Below are 16,585 nucleotides of genomic sequence, written 5' to 3'. Positions count from 1 at the left end.
AAAAAGGCCAACTTTTTCTGATCTGCATATTTTGACAGTCATCCACGCAGTTGTTACTACAACGCCAGGTATGTGGGGTTGGTGCTTCAGCAGTTACTCAATAGCAAAATACCACCAGAACAAAGGAGCATGAACACATCACCCAATTTTAGCGCTATTGCATTGACTGCAATAGCGCTAAAATTCAGGTCCCCCAAACGGGACTAGAACCAGGGGCCTTCTTGCTGTGAAGCAAGAGCGCTAACTACTGCGCCACCGTTTCATCTGAACTTCCAAAGATCAGATATCTGAAACTTTAAAAACAATGTGCAGAGTAGGGAACATTTTAACCTGTGTCAGAATTTTAAATGCTTTGCCATGCCATGCCACTCAAAACGCATTGTTGCGCTGTCCTGAAGCGCACTGCTGCTAGAGAATTGAATCAAAATGCACCACAGGACGTAACAACTTGAAGACCCACTTCAATGAAAATCATATTTTGTTGTTTTTAGCATTTTTCTGAGGATGGAGGACATATATACAGAAAATTAAGCTTAAAATTGCATTTCTGAGTATTTCTTCATTTAAATCGTTGTGAATCAGGAGCAGACAAAAAAATGCCGTTGGAAAATGCTTGTACCAGTGATGCAAGTGCTACAGTCGGCGGGCCACAATCTCCCTGCCCTGCTCCATTCTGATACTTCCACTTGCAGACAAATAGATCCAAATAGACAAATAGATTAATTTTCCTCGTCTGTGTTAGCATCTGGTTCTAAATGCTCATGAGGGGCTGCAAGCTAGTAAGAGAGCATGTAAACAGATGGATGACGGGAAGTGGAAGTAGGCTTACTCTTTGCCAATAGTCCCTCCCACAAGTCACAGGTGAATTTCTAATTAGCTATTGCCACTCTGCAGAAACTATGTCCTAGAACACAACACAGATTTTTTTCATATTGGCAAAAAAAATGGTATAATCATAATTAAAAGACCACTTGGAACGATTTTAAGATGGATCAAAAGATGATGAGTGGGACTTTAACTTAGAAACAAGCTGCATATGTGGGTCATGATGGGTTTAGGGTTGACGGAAAACAAAGAGGCATCCCTGTCTGTATATCGGAGACTTAGGGTAATCTAATGGACGACACATGACATGGAGAACCCAACCAAGAACATAGTCAGAGCGGACAGTTTCCCTTGGAAGAATAAAGCATTCTTCTCACCCTGACAGATCTAAGATGACATTTGGCTGAGAGCACTCCACTCATGTATAGAGAAAGGGTGAGGACACTTGGTGTGAGACAGCGAATAATGGCTGACTGTCAAAATCAGGGGCAGAATTTAGGCATGACCCTCTTTCAGCTTTATTCACACCACAAAGTTTCATGATGCCGCTCCTGTTTATGATCCGACAGACTGATTTCTCAGCATTCTCTTTTGTTTTTACACAATCTGGCACACTAACCTCTTCAACTGTAACCTATTTTCGTGACTCATAATTCCTTTATATATCCTCTTATTTTAAGCAGAATCTTTGGATAAAGCTCTTTAATGATGGTTAATGCTCCACAATAAAATGCACCTGCTTTTTTAGCTGCCTGAACCCCAGGGAGGATAGCTCACGTCTGGAATTCTGTGTTGCTTCTAGGAATTTCTTGATTTAACCCCATAGGGAATTGTTTTTTTCCTTCATGCTCAGACTAAGCATATGATTGGTTTGCATGCAAATGTGAAGAACGGGATTTTGTGACGCGCACATCTGCCCTTCTCTGAACACCATAAGCTTTCAAAGATTTCTCTGCAAATATCGTCTAGCCACAGAAACAAACCCACACACGCAGAGTGAGTTTGAGGGCTGCAACATGTAAAAGCATTTCAGTTTTATCCTCTCCCCATCTCACTGAACTCCCCAGCAAACAAACACATCCTTCCTTCTCAAGTGTTGTGTATTTTGATTGTGTGTGTGTGTCCTGAGAATTTGCAAAGCGGCCCTCTGGCAGCTGCAAGACCCACAAAATAACTGGTCCCATGATGCAGAGTTCTAGCTGATATTAAGAGGATCAGAATCTAGGTCTGAACTTGCACAACAGGAGCATTATACAAACAAAAACCAATGCAAAGAAGAAAACAGTTTCGCTCTGTGTGGCGTGATCCTTCTTCCTCCCCCTGTTTCTTCTCCTGTTTTCCTTTTAAGGGTCAAGCATCATTCAGGCAGCAGCTCACAGCCGACCTTGAGATCCACCGAATCGATTTCAGGTCAGGGAATTTACCGTCTCCATATTTTGTTGTTGTAAACAGAACAAAAGTAAACAGTTAAATGAGTCGATGGTGCTCAGTGAAGCAACACAAATCCTCTTCAACTCCATCCGCTCATGAATATCAAGAATTATCAAGAAACGCCTCACCTTAAGTCCTCACATGCATGACTCGGCACTATGAATCAAGCCAAAAGAATGGAACATAATAGAAACAAATTATGCCATTGTTTCATTGCATTCTATCGTGGTCAAAACATGAAAGAAATGCGAAACATTTTTGGTTCTATTATTACTATTTGAATCTTCATATGAAGCAGCTGCAACCTGAAATTTGCAAACCAAAAATGACTCTTGAGAGAGAAGTTTCAATGAAATGTGTTCTTGATAAAAGCTAAAGTAACCACACAAAATCAAATCAAGTTGCATGCATAAATGCAAATACTTAACCTCCTTGTTAAAATGCCTCCAAATCTTTGCTTTATATAATGAATTGAAGATATTATGCAACTCATAAATCTTTCCTTAAAAGGTTTGATTTTAAAGTTGGAGTTTTGAAATCTATTGGAATTTTTGATTCCTGCTCTACAGTATATCCAGCCACACTGCATAACAGAGAAACTATCCTTTTGTTGATGCCATGTTCACTTAGCCTTCACTATCAAAGATCACACATCATTTTGAGGGATAATGTCAATGTTTTCATCAATTGTTCTGCAAATAAGTGCCAAACTTCAGACGTCCTCTGACCTGGGGGCTGGGTTTTTTCAGGGAGAAATAAAAGAAACTGGTGTTTTATAGGTCATAGTTTCTGCAGAGTGGCATAGTTTCATGAAAAATTGGCCTCTGAGTTGCGGGCAGGACTGTTAGCTCAGAGAAACTCCGTCCCGTCTTCCCCTCCCCGTTGCTGAGACCTCAGAGCAGGGAGCTTGTGGGCTGCTACGTCCATTTATGACAACACAAATATGTTGTTTTTCAAACTGTATTTTTTGTCTGCTTCTGATTCACAACAATTTCTTATACATGTCCTCCATTATGAGAAAAATGCCACAAGGACATGTTAAAACACAATATGTGGGTCTTTTGTGACTCTAATTTGCCCTTTAGAAGTGAAACTTGGCATATATTTCTGTCGGTATCCCTCTGATAGACAAGCTGCCATTCCAGGGGGTTCTCGGTCTTCACTATATTTTACGGGAATAGGCTCCAGTAACCCCAGTGAACCTGCTAAAGATGAAGAGGTCACACATCAAAGATAAAAAGACAACCCCTTAGCAGGTTAGCATTGCTCCCTGATGCTGACACTCACTTTACAAGGAAATTTACACAGCGTAAAGTTTTTAGCCACCTAGTGGCTGTCTGGTTAAATGACCTGGCTTCATTTACTCGAATCCTCTTTAAATTTGCTTCAGGCTGAAAGCCAAAGTTTATTTTACTCTCTGTCAAAGGTTTTTTGTAGTGGCATCAGGTGAAATATCGTCTGGTTAAACATGGTTATATATGATAAATAAATATGACACAATAAGGAGCAAAAACAACTCTTATGCACAGATTTGTTCACATCTAAAGAGATCAAATTTATTCTTTTTATTTTTAAACTCAGACTACTGAAAATTCACTTTTGAATAAATTGCTTTAATTTATCTTATTAACAGGGTGAGAGCATACATTTAATTTGACACTTTTTCAATTTGCCAGCACTGAAAAATTGGAAAAGGAAAAAGAATCACTGATAGAAATAAAAAAATTTTAACCAATCAGTAAGTGGGAGCCATCCATTTATATACATTTTTTACCCCCTTTGCAGCAGTGTAGTGTAGTAGATTTCTGCATCAAAAGGCATATTATCTGTATGTGAAATCTGCAAACACATGGAACACAATAATTACACCGCTGATATTAATCACAGGTTGTCATGTGAGCAGCCTGACGTGGTAGAGATACAGCATGCAGGCATGACCTCCATGTTGGAGTGAATTACAGTTAGCGATAGATAACTGCTCACATTCCATCCTGGAAGCCAAAACCTTGAACATAAAAACATGATTTACAGCTTTATTACAACTCAAACACAAATTTTAGATGCAATTTAGTGCAAACTGAAGCATGGACTCACAACTGCAACATATGACAGATTTCTGTTTGGAGTATTGTAGGGTTGTGTTTTTCAACGTTTCACCTCTAATATTTGATTTAAGTCGTCAAAACTCTTATGTCGGGTTATAAACAAAGGTATGATCAGGATGACTAGAGATTGTCCAGTGGACTCGTTTTGATGTGGTGGCCTAATTTAATTTATCTGAAGAAACGTCAGGTCCTATTTTCAGAAATGACAAGTTAAATCCAAAATCTGAGACGAAATCCAACCCAAAACAGTTCAAGCACAATCAAGATGTGATCCACTACATTTTTGTAAATTCCAGTTTATAACAATTAGATGAGCCATTCTAACTATGCTTCTTTGAGGAGTAAGACCTTAACCAGAGCCAGATTTAAGAAAAATACCATCCATACTGGTTTCTTCTGACAGGAAACAGACACAAACACAACCCTGAAGTCCACACTCTGGGATCAAAAAGGAGATTTTGATGACTACACACATATGTGTTTACATATTTTCAGCAACAGGGATTTTCGTGTTGGAGTGCACATAAAGTCACGATGCATTTCTACCAACAGCTGTTATTTAGTCAAGGAAACATGAAGTTTGTACATGAAAGCCAAATATGCCTCTTTTACTGCAAGTGGCTTCATAAAACTTGCTTTTTGTTCTTAAATCACCAGGAGTTCAGACAGAAGTCCCAAAGTTTAAATACAAAATGGAAATATTCTGAATAAAATCTACTTACCAAGTTTGAATTTTTTTTAGTAAAAAGCTTTTTTCTTCACTGCAAGCAAGCAGCAGATGTCCTCCTGGCACCCTACCCGCCAATTTTAACCGCACCTTAGACATTTAGGGCCCCTTGGTGTGGAGGGTGAGGGGACATCACTGTGAGTAATCAGGAGATGTCCCCTTAGTGCCCTACTCGCCAATTTTAACTGCACCCCCCTTAGTACACACACCCCTCCCCCCTCAATATATACATTCAAACATAAACACACACACATGCACACAAACACCCTCTCAAACACCCATACACGCACACACATTTTACAAGGAAGGTGGGACCTGGGTCCATCTGTCCCCTACCCCTTCCCTGGTGGGGGGTGTGGGCCCGGTGGTGCTCTCTCCGCACGGTGGGGGGGTTCATATTACACCTGAGCCGGGGGTGTTCGTGTCCCTGGGGGGTGGGTCCTGGTCCTTGCCCCTGGGCGCTGGGCCCCGCCAAACTTCCAACATGGCCGAGCCTGGTCGGGCCATATTTATAACACCCCTTGTGGGCCGCCCTTTTTTCCCCGGGGTTCCCCCCTCCTGGGCGGGGGCGGCGGGCCCCTGCCTTGCTCCTACCTGGACCAACCGTGGGCCGGGTGGGTGGCTGCCTGGAGTGCGGAGCGGGTCTTCCTTGGGGGGTCCTGGCTCGTACCTGGGGTCGGGGCGGGGGGATGCCCGGAACTCCTGGGTGGTGGTGGGGTGCTCGTCTGGGGCTGTGGGCTTCCCTCTCCGGTGGGGCCCTGCGTTGGGCTCTTCCGGCGCGGCGGGGGGGCTGCTTTCCTGGCTGGGCTGGGGCGGCGCTCTCTTTCCCTCCGCGCCTCCCTGCTCTATGGCTCTGGGGGCCTCGCGGCGGTCCTGCTGGCCCTGGCCTGGGTGGCGGTCTTGGTCGCCCGGGGGGCGGTTGTTCCCTGCCTGTTCCCGTGTGGCGTTGGGGGAATTCCGGCTGCCGCTGCTGCTGCGGCGGGGGTCTGGGTGTGGGGGTGGCTGGGCGCTCCTCCTTCTTTTCACATTCCACCATCCATTTTAGAAGAACATAAACAGTCACTTGAGCATTGGTGTTAGCTCACCTTTGCACTAATAGTTTGCATGATTGAATGAATGAAAGATTTAACACTAGTTGGTTTAAAGGCATAGGTATGCGTTTGTGAACACTATCTGTTTTGTGTACATGTTGACATGTGGACATTTTTGCAGCTAGCAGGTGTGTTGATAATATTTGAGTGTGTGTGAACAGGCCCCGCCCTTTTTGTACTACATTTGAACCGTACCGTAATGATAAACAACCAGTAAACCTGTCTGCTTTATGCTGCTTCATGGTCTTACCCCCCTTCCCCTCCTATTATCACCCTCCTACCCCCCCCTCTCTCTAACGTCCCTCTCTCTTCTTCCCCCCTTTCCTTTTCCGTCCGGTCCAACACCAAAGATTTTCAAACATGATTGAAATTAATAAAGTTTGGCTTCAATTACAAAAGGGGTTTATTCAGACATACCTTTGGTTTGTCTGAAGATGAATAACCCCTCTTGTTAAAATAAAATATGTCCAACACAAGAGGCCCTCAGCTCTCATCTCTTTGCCTAGCTGTTGGACAGGACAAGTTTAAAAACAAAAAAAAACAAAAGCTTTTCTTTGATCGGCTTCTTTCAGATAAGAACATTGTTGTCTGTGGATGAAGTCACATAAAATAATCAAATTGTCTTTTATTTTCACTGTTTTGTTTTTCGAATCAATTTCTCTTTTTTAATATAAAGAAACACAATTTCTGTAGTTTTGAGGCATTTTAGCATCTGTGTCTGTCCAGACGGCTAAATTCTGTAAACTCAAGCCACAGACACACAGAATTAACACAAACGTATGAAATCTGTCCTTTTCTGAAGCCGTTCTCCTCCTCTTTCCACATATCTGAAATCTGTCTTTTCGTATGATACCTCCAAAGGTCTGTCAAATTCCATAAAACATCTGACACCTGTTGGATTTAAGTTTAAGAAAACATTAAAGATATTTTGGCGGCTTGTAATATGGATTTTGCTGCCAACTGATGTGTCACGTTTTTCCACGTGGCAGATATTTAAAGCAACGCGCCAGATGGAATAGTGAGATCACAAATAGTTCCTGGAGATGCATCTGAAGACGGTCTATACCAAGGGTTCTCAAAGTGCGGCCCGAGGGCCAATGGCGGCCCGCTTGAAGATTTTTTGTGGCCCTCAATAAAAGACAGCCAGAGCAGGTTCCTTTAAGGAAAAATGTTGTCTTGGCGAGGAGAAAAGGCGCTTTCAAGCTAAATGGACAAATGCTTACTTTGTTGTACCACATGGGCTGGATAAAGGAATGTGCCTTATTTGCAAGCAAAGAATTCAACATAAATCGTCACTATGTTACAAATCCTAAAAACTACAACAAATTTACCGAAACAATGAGCTCCAACAACTACACTGAGAGACTATGCTGCATAGCAGATGTTCACAAAAAATGGCTACATTCAGTGAAGCTGTGACAGAGGCTAGCTACGTTGTGGCTTTGGAAATGGCCCGGCGTAGCAAACCCTTAAGTGACGGGGAGTTTGTAAAAAGAATGCATGCTGGAAGTAGCTGACATTGTTTGTCCAGAGCAAAAGAAAAAGTTTGAAGAATTTAGTCTGTCATTAAAGTTATTAAAAACAACTTTTACTGTTTATCCATTTTTTTCACCAAAATTGGCCCCCAGTCTAATGTCGTGTTCCTAATTTGGCCCTCCGCTACAAAACTTTGCGAACCCCTGGTCTATACCATCAGGTGAGAACTTTTAAGACTGACCAGGGCAGGCAGGAGATCCAATCAGTGAGATGGACACTAGTCTCAAATGCAAACAAACCCCTGGTGTAGCTGCAATGCAAAGAATGTTATGATAAGCTGGTTCTTGTAAAAACTAAAATAAAATAAAATAAGAGAAAAATGAAAATTAGAAAAGCATCTCTATCCTTCTTTCATTCAGACCTGGTTCTGTGTGCCGCACATGAAAATTTTACCTTTAATTCATAAAACTTTACATTTTATTTTGAACTCTTTGAATCACCATACTCATTTCCTTTTACCATATTAAATTCCAACTGAAATGTTTCTAAAGTTTTCTTTGTTCTACAAGTTTATCAATTCTGTTTTGGAAACGTTGTCATTCTGATGTTTCCTGTACGAGTTCACTTCCTGCATTTTTCCACATTTTTTTGTAACCGGCAGTCTAACCTAAACCTGCAATAGTCAAGAATAACCATTAATGTTTTGGGTGTGAATCTAAATTGTAGAGTCTGTTCTTTCACATATGTTTCAAAGAATCAGCTCTCATCAATCATAGCTTCAAAGCAAATCCTGTTTCTGCTTTGGCTTAATAAAACGAGCAGCAAGGAAAAAGAAATAAGGAAAACAATGCAACAATTTGATGAAGTGGAAAGAATCAAGAAAAACACGAGTTTTGACACAATTTAACTTAATACTACGATGGTGGCTCCATCATTTACTGAGATCAGATTAAACCAAAATGTTTAAAATGTTTCGAGTGCATTCGATAATCAAAACACAAATGTTAAAATCTGTTTCGGGCAGTAATATATACATATATATATATATATATATATATACACACACACACACACACACTTTTTTTTTCTTTTTTTTTTTAAACTTGTCCTGTCCAACAGCTAGGCAAACAGATGAGAGCTGAGGGCCTCTTGTGTTGGACATATTTTATTTTAACAAGAGGGGTTATTCATCTTCAGACAAACCAAAGGTATGTCTGAATAAACCCCTTTTGTAATTGAGGCCAAACTTTATTAGTTTCAATCATGTTTGAAGATCTTTGGTGTTGGACCGGACGGAAAAGGAAAGGGGGGAAGAAGAGAGAGGGACGTTAGAGAGAGGGGGGGGTAGGAGGGTGATAATAGGAGGGGAAGGGGGGTAAGACCATGAAGCAGCATAGAGCAGACAGGTTTACTGGTTGTTTATCATTACGGTACGGTTCAAATGTAGTACAAAAAGGGCGGGGCCTGTTCACACACACTCAAATATTATCAACACACCTGCTAGCTGCAAAAATGTCCACATGTCAACATGTACACAAAACAGATAGTGTTCACGAACGCATACCTATGCCTTTAAACCAACTAGTGTGAAATCTTTCATTCATTCAATCATGCAAACTATTAGTGCAAAGGTGAGCTAACACCTGTGCTCAAGTGAGTGTTTATGTTCTTCTAAAATGGATGGTGGAATGTGAAAAGAAGGAGGAGCGCCCAGCCACCCCCACACCCCGACCCCCGCAGCAGCAGCAGCGGCAGCCGGAATTCCCCCAACGCCACACGGGAACAGGCAGGGAACAACGGCCCCCCGGGCGACCAAGACCGCCACCCAGGCCAGGGCCAGCAGGACCGCCGCGAGGCCCCCAGAGCCAGAGAGCAGGGAGGCGCGGAGAGAAAGAGAGCGCCGCCCCAGCCCAGCCAGGAAAGGAGCCCCCCCGCCGCGCCGGAGGAGCCCAACGCAGGGCCCCACCGGAGAGGGACGCCCACAGCCCCAGACGAGCACCCCACCACCACCCAGGAGTTCCGGGCATCCCCCCGCCCCGACCCCAGGTACGAGCCAGGACCCCCCAAGGGAGACCCGCTCCGCACCCCAGGCAGCCACCCACCCGGCCCACGGTTGGTCCAGGTAGGAGCAAGGCAGGGGCCCGCCGCCCCCGCCCAGGAGGGGGGAACCCCGGGGAAAAAAGGGTGGCCCACAAGGGGTGTTATAAATATGGCCCGACCAGGCTCGGCCATGTTGGAAGTTTGGCGGGGCCCTGCGCCCATGGGCAAGGACCAGGACCCACCCCCCAGGGACACGAACACCCCCGGCTCAGGTGTAATGTGAACCCCCCCACCGTGCGGAGAGAGCACCGCCGGGCCCAGGGAGCCGGCACCCAAGGGACACGGCCGCCATCGCCAAGGGGCCCACACCCCCCACCAGGGAAGGGGTAGGGGACAGATGGACCCAGGTCCCACCTTCCTTGTAAAATGTGAGTGCGTGTATGGGTGTTTGAGAGGGTGTTTGTGTGCATGTGTGTGTGTTTATGTTTGAGTGTATATATTGAAGGGGGAGGGGTGTGTGTACTAAGGGGAGTGCAGTTAAAATTGGCGAGTAGGGCACTAAGGGGACATCTCCTGATTACTCACAGTGATGTCCCCTCACCCTCCACACCAAGGGGCCCTAAATGTCTAAGGTGCGGTTAAAATTGGCGGGTAGGGTGCCAGGAGGACATCTGCTGCTTGCTTGCAGTGATGTCCAAGCACCCCCCCTACCAAGGACCCTACATGTCTAAGGTGCAAATAAAACCGAAAGAGGGGGGGCCCACTCCATACGGCAACCATAGGAGGGGGGCCACTGCCAAGTAGCCCCCCCCCCAAGGCGCATCGCAGGCTAGGCCCCCCACCCCCTCACCCTAATATGAGGTTATATGAGGAAGGGGGTAAGTTGGGGACAGCTGGTAGACTGTCCCCTGGTGGTCAAACAGCCGTCCCCCAGCCCCCCCCCAGCAAAGGGGCCAGGGCCACCCAGCCCAGGGGCCCCACCCCCGGAGGCGCCGACACCCCAGGCCCGGCACCACCCACCCCACACAGAGAGAGAGGAGCCAGAAAGCGTCGCCCCCCCCGGAGCAAGCCCGGGCCCCCACCCCCAGACGCCGGCCCTAGAGGAGCTCTGGTCAGGCCTCGACGGGACCGAGGAGGCCAACCGGCCGAGGCAACCACCGATTGCCTCAGCGGAGACCCCGACCCGCTAGCCCCCCCGACCCGTACCAATAATGGGCCCCCCCTCCCCCCCAGAACGCCCCCCAACAGGACAGGGCCAACAAGCCCCCCACCCCACCCCAGACCCCGCAGCCGAAGCGGGTGACACCCAGAGCGACCGGGGGCCCCGAGAGGGTTGTCCCGTCCCGTCCCAGAGCCAGGGAAGGGCCGATCCCAGCCCCAGGTGCAGATGGGCAGCCCATCCGGCATCCCGACCCCCCGACCAACGGAGCCCCCCACCGCCCCCGCCAGGCACCGGAAGCCCCGACCCCCACCCCAAACCACAGCAGAGGGGCAAGGAGCAGCGACGACCAAGCCCCCCACCCCCTAAGTCATGGAGTCAACCACAGGAGACCAGAGAGACTGAATTCTTAAGTTACTTGAGCTTTGGGCTGACATTTTTTCCAAGCTGATATGATCAAACAGCAGATTTCTGTGTTGACTTATGTTTATATTTTTCTTGTTTTTCCAATTTATTAAAATAGTTTTTTTGGCAATACAAAGAGTTATGAAAATGATATATGCTAATCCTTCTTCTATATCGATGAACACACTTTGTTTTTTAATATATATTAGGTTTCCCATTCTGCGGCTTCACGTGTGCTTTCTATAAACTGAATTTTAGAAATAACTGTTGAACTTTGCATTAGTTGTGGAATAATGTGTGCATTTGTAAAAAGCCAGGATTGGGGGCAAATTTTGTTCATCATCAAATTGCAGTGGGATAAAAATGTTATAACTGAAAATAAGAAAAACTTCTATTTAGCCCCAAAAGCCCGTTTTTTTGTTTGTTTGTTTTTTGTTACAAGTGGTGATATATGAATCGGAAACATGCTTGATAGCCTTAATTTACTTCTGTTCTTTTTTTTTTTCAGACAAACAAACAAAAAGGTAAATGGGACGAACCATTCTGAAATATGGCATGACAGAAGGGGATGAAGACAGCAGGATCAAGCAGTGTGCCAATGAAAACCAGAGCTTCAAATATACGGAGGGTAATCAAGTGAAGCAGCTGTAAGGATTCAAACCTGGATCGGACTGCAGAGAAATCCATAAACATAAAACACAATACAGGATTTCATCCAAGACAAACCAATCAAATAAAAGAACCAGCCCACACTATAAATTAATGTTGCTTGGCAAAGGTCAAATTTACCTTTTTTTACTGATTTAAGATACTTTTAGGGTAATTAACCATGAATGGTTGGATTTGTGGCTTTTACTCTTTCAGTAAAGACTCAAAAACACCTTTTATTCAGAATTAGTTTTTACTTAACACATGATTTTGTCTAAATATGATCTGGATATTTATTTTCTCCTGTCTTCTGTGCTAATTCTTAACACTGATTTCCTAAAAAAAAAAAAAAAAAGAAACAAAAAAACTGTTCATGTGATAAAATGGACAGAAAAAAATATGAACATTAAAGTTTGGTTAAATGAAGACAGGGGTTATGTAGCCCTGAAGGGGTAAAATAGGAAACATTAGAATTTAAAAATAAAAACAAACCGTGCACTTTCTCAGAAAATTATTTAAAAAAAAAAAAAGAAAAGAAAATAACCCCTTGATGCCTGAATTTATTTCCAGCCATAAAAAAAGTGAGAACCCATAGTGACATCAGAGTAACAGAGAAATATCAGAAATGGATTCTGTTTGTGATAAAAACACATAATTTAATAATAATTTCTTTCATTCATCTTCTTAACCGTTTATTCCCTTTCGGGGTCACGGGGTTGCCGGAGCCTATCCCGGCCACTTGGGCGTAGGCAAGGGATACCCTGGACTGGTCGCCAGTCTGTCGCAGGGTGGAATATCCTCAATCACACATCCATTCACTCTCACACTCACACCTATGGACAATTTAGAGTTGCCAATTAACCTATGAAGCATGTTTTTGGACGGTGGGAGGAAGCCGGAGATCCCGGAGAAAACCCACGCATGCACGGGGAGAACATGCAAACTCCACACAGAAAGTAATAATAATTTCAATTTAATAATAATAATTTTTAAGGGAAAAAAATGGTCAAGGTTCTGATGGGTTAAGATAATTTTGGAGAATAAATGAAGATTATATTTTTTTAAACTGCTGTAAATACAAACTGAGTTTGAAGTCATGTTTATTTTATTTTGAAAATATGACCTTATTTTATATAATTTCTCCTGGAAGAATAGTTAAAAACTGTTTTTTTTTTTCCTGAAAGTGTTTGGTTTAGTTACATAAATAACCTGCAATTATCCAAACTGAATTCAAACAAAGGTTAGGTTTTTGTTTTTAAATCTTGCCAGTAATGTTGGAGTGTAAAGGTGACCAGAATTAGAACAGATTTTCATAAAACAGTCGTTGGAGAGTTTAAAGTATATGCAAGCCATTGTTCCAGGCTGGGAGTAGGATTGAAGGAATTCTCTGGGCTTTACCAGTCATGCTGGGACAGCACTGTTGGATGTACAGTTCTAACTGCTACAACCCCCTTAAGAATGAGAAATGAAGCCATTTGGAGCATTTTCTCATTCTTACGCATTTTCTCAAAACGCAAAATCAGCTTCAAAGAAGCCAATGGAACTGTCAATATTTAACTAGCATTGTTTTTATTTTTTAGTATACCTATTGGACAGGCTTTGTTTTGATATTCCTCTGTTACTCATTATTCATAAGACGAAGAGTGAAATCAGAAGCAGGTTCCCCTCTGCTGCTCTGTAATTCAGCTGTGCTCTGTTCACACACGGTCACTGGAGAGCGGTGACCATTTTCGCTCCTTTTACTCAGTTTATGTAAAAAGGTCTGGCAGAGGCAGAGCAGAGACTGAAACTATTAAGCTGCTCTGGGACCTGGAAGGGCTCCAGAACACCCAGTTTAATAACGTACTGTGAAAAATGTCACAGTTTCTGGGGCACAACAGCTGACATGGAATTATCTGATCCGTTTCACAATTTGTGTACATAATCCCTGCCTCAATCATGCAGAAGAGGCTGCGATCAGTACACAAGAACAAGTCTGTTAACAAATAAATGTCTCATCTTGTTTCTCCTGTATTCAGATCGCAAACCAAAGTTCTTTGGTTAAGTTGGATTTGAATGTCTCACTTCTGACCTTGCTTTCAGTATGTCACAGAAATTGTGTAAAACTGACAAGACAATTATTTTTATTAAAACATGTCTCTTCTTGACCTACGTTGACACGGTTCTCAGCGTGTGTTCAAGTGACCACCTTCATGAAAGGTCTATGTAAATGTGTGTTTTGGGCTTCCCCGTTTAAAACTGCCGTGTTCATTAAGCAAGTTCTCACGATTGTTTTTCAGGGTCTTTGTACAAAACGTGACCGCTGAATGCACGTTAAACCAGGTCAAACTTTGACCTGGTTTAACTGCTATTATCCCAACATTAACACATTAAGAATTCCATAAATGTTTTCCAAACATTGCATATTCCCAGCCTCTTGGGGTACCTGGTCGTGTTATACATTTTAGTCTACTTGCAAAAAAGTGCAACAAGAATACAAAACTAAAATAACTGTAAAGGAAGTTTGTACAAAAAGTGGACTTTCCTGGTGTGAATATGCTCCTTGAGGCAGTGTGAAAGTCATAAAACCCGTTTACACCTTTACAAGATGACTGAAAGTACTACACAGGTCTGCCTGGGTATTCAGACATTACAGGATAAGAGCTCTTTGTTACAACTGTTGCCTATAAATTTGCTGTAAATAAAGATTTTTTAATTTTATTTCATTTTATCCAACTTGGATTGGCAGCCTGATCAAACGTCCACTCCCAGCGATTCCAGTTCTGGGGGGGAAACGAAACAGGAATGCTTTGCCAAACGTTCTGCCTAAAATATAAATGTAAGGGGGAGTGTTTGTAAATGCAACAGGTTAAAACACATTTTCAAACACATAAGAGGACAATTACAGAAAATTCGATGAAGAAGTGATTTCAAACCTGTCCACCCACTTCCCCACAAGCAATAAACCACTTTCACCTCTGCAGGATAAATGGCTCCTTTAAAAGAAAACAAATAAGTCTAGAACCTTTGGTTCCTATCAGTGAAAAGTGTGGGTAAAATGAGTGCTCACAAAACCTGAACTCAAACGTGGTTTTTGTTTTTTTGCCAATGTAACGTCAGGAAGTGGTGGTAAAGAAACTAGAATCCAGCGAGCAAAGCCTCAGAAGGAGGACCAGAAATGTATTTGCAATTTGGTCATTCAGCTGAAAAATGAGAGACAGTGCTCCAGCAGTGAATCTTGGGAGAACACATCTAGAATGAGAAGAGTGCTGAAGGCAACAGCATTCTGATGCATTCACCATCCCTTAACTCCAGAGCCAGAATTCCACATCCCACTCCCACACAACATAACAAGAATCCATTTAAATTGATCTTGTAAAAGTGCCAGTATTGGCTTTGAAAATCTGAGGGGCCCTGGGATTACAGGAGCCCAAATGTTTCACATGCCTCCTGGTTGAGGTTAGGCATTGAAAAGCAAAATGAGGTTCAAACTTACCTTTGGTGTGGTTTGGGTTAGGATAATGTGCATGCCAAGATTGTTTTAAAATGCTCTGGAATAAGTTTCAGTAAGAATGTGACACAGAAATAATCTATATTTAGAAGACTTATTAGTTGTAAACATTGGATCTATTGCGCGTTTCGGCCATTAAAACAGAACTGGAGGATGAGTATTATGTAAATGTTGGGTGATGCTCACCAATGAGATCGTCTGTTGAACAGCGATCCATTCTTGAGGAACAAGTTCTGCGGTTTAGAGGAGAGAGGAAATTGCCTGAAGAAGAAGAAGTCCAGATGAAGATCTGGCATAGGACTAGAAAGGAACTTGAGCACCAATGATACAATTTGGAGATCCAATTCCAGACAGATGAACAGAGGAAGTAGAGTATAAAATGCATAGAAGGAGACATCCTTTGAGATTTAGGGAATAAAAGTCTGGTGACTCAATGGCAGTCAGGAAGTGGAGCAGCTGAATATAAATGTGGGGAACAGGTGAGAGGAATCACCTTGATTGCTGGCAGAGAATGAGACAAGGAGCATTCTCATGATAAAGTTCAGGTTTAAGTGTGCCTGACTACACTGCATTAACCTGGAAACATTTTAGCAGAGCTAAAGAGGCCTTCAATATGAGTTCTGAAGGTCTTGTAATGCAAAATCAATGCTGATCATTCATTTCTTTCAACCAATCAGATTTTGAGTTGGTGCAGGTCACAGTATTCAGCTATTTAGTATTGAGAGCTTCTGATTGGATAGAAGTTTCAGGAATACAGGAAAGATTTCCCACATGCAGCCTTGCCCAGTTTGACACAGAGTCGCAGACCATTTTTTTAACTGTCTCGGTTAAAAACATCTACAGTCTCTGCGGCCCTGAGCCTCTCTGGCAGGCTGTTCCAGAGGTGAGGACCGTAATGGCAGAATGAAGCCTCACCTTAAGTTTTGGTCCTCACTTTTGGAACAACTAAAAGTCCAGTCCCGGATAACCTCAGGGTTGCGAGATTCATAGTTTAAAAGAATATCATTTTAATAAGAAGGCCCAAGATCATTAAAACTTTTATAAACCACTAAAAGGATCTTAAAATGAATTCTGAAACGCACTGGAAGCCAATGCAGCAATTTTAAAATGGGTGCAATGTTTTTAAGATGGTAAAATCCTGTCTAAAATGAAAATGTTTTTTTAAAAACTAGAGAGCTTGAAAATATT

General features: G+C 43.1%; 1 protein-coding gene across 1 annotated transcript in view; it reads right to left on the bottom strand.

The window, feature by feature from the left end:
* Positions 1 to 15,983, bottom strand: part of LOC101157094 (melanopsin-A-like) — a 61,619-nt gene extending 45,636 nt beyond the window's left edge. The window contains exon 1 of the mRNA XM_078937291.1: positions 15,584 to 15,983. The gene's annotated coding sequence lies outside the window, so the exon portion shown is untranslated. The remainder of the gene's footprint in view (positions 1 to 15,583) is intronic.
* Between the last annotated feature and the right edge of the window lie 602 nt (positions 15,984 to 16,585).

This window comes from Oryzias latipes, chromosome 19, assembly GCF_053564925.1.
Source record: "Oryzias latipes strain Hd-rR chromosome 19, Olatipes_Hd-rR_3.1".
Lineage (NCBI taxonomy): Eukaryota > Metazoa > Chordata > Actinopteri > Beloniformes > Adrianichthyidae > Oryzias > Oryzias latipes.
Note: the sequence above shows the minus strand (reverse complement) of the source record. Positions and strands in the feature narration are given on the sequence as shown.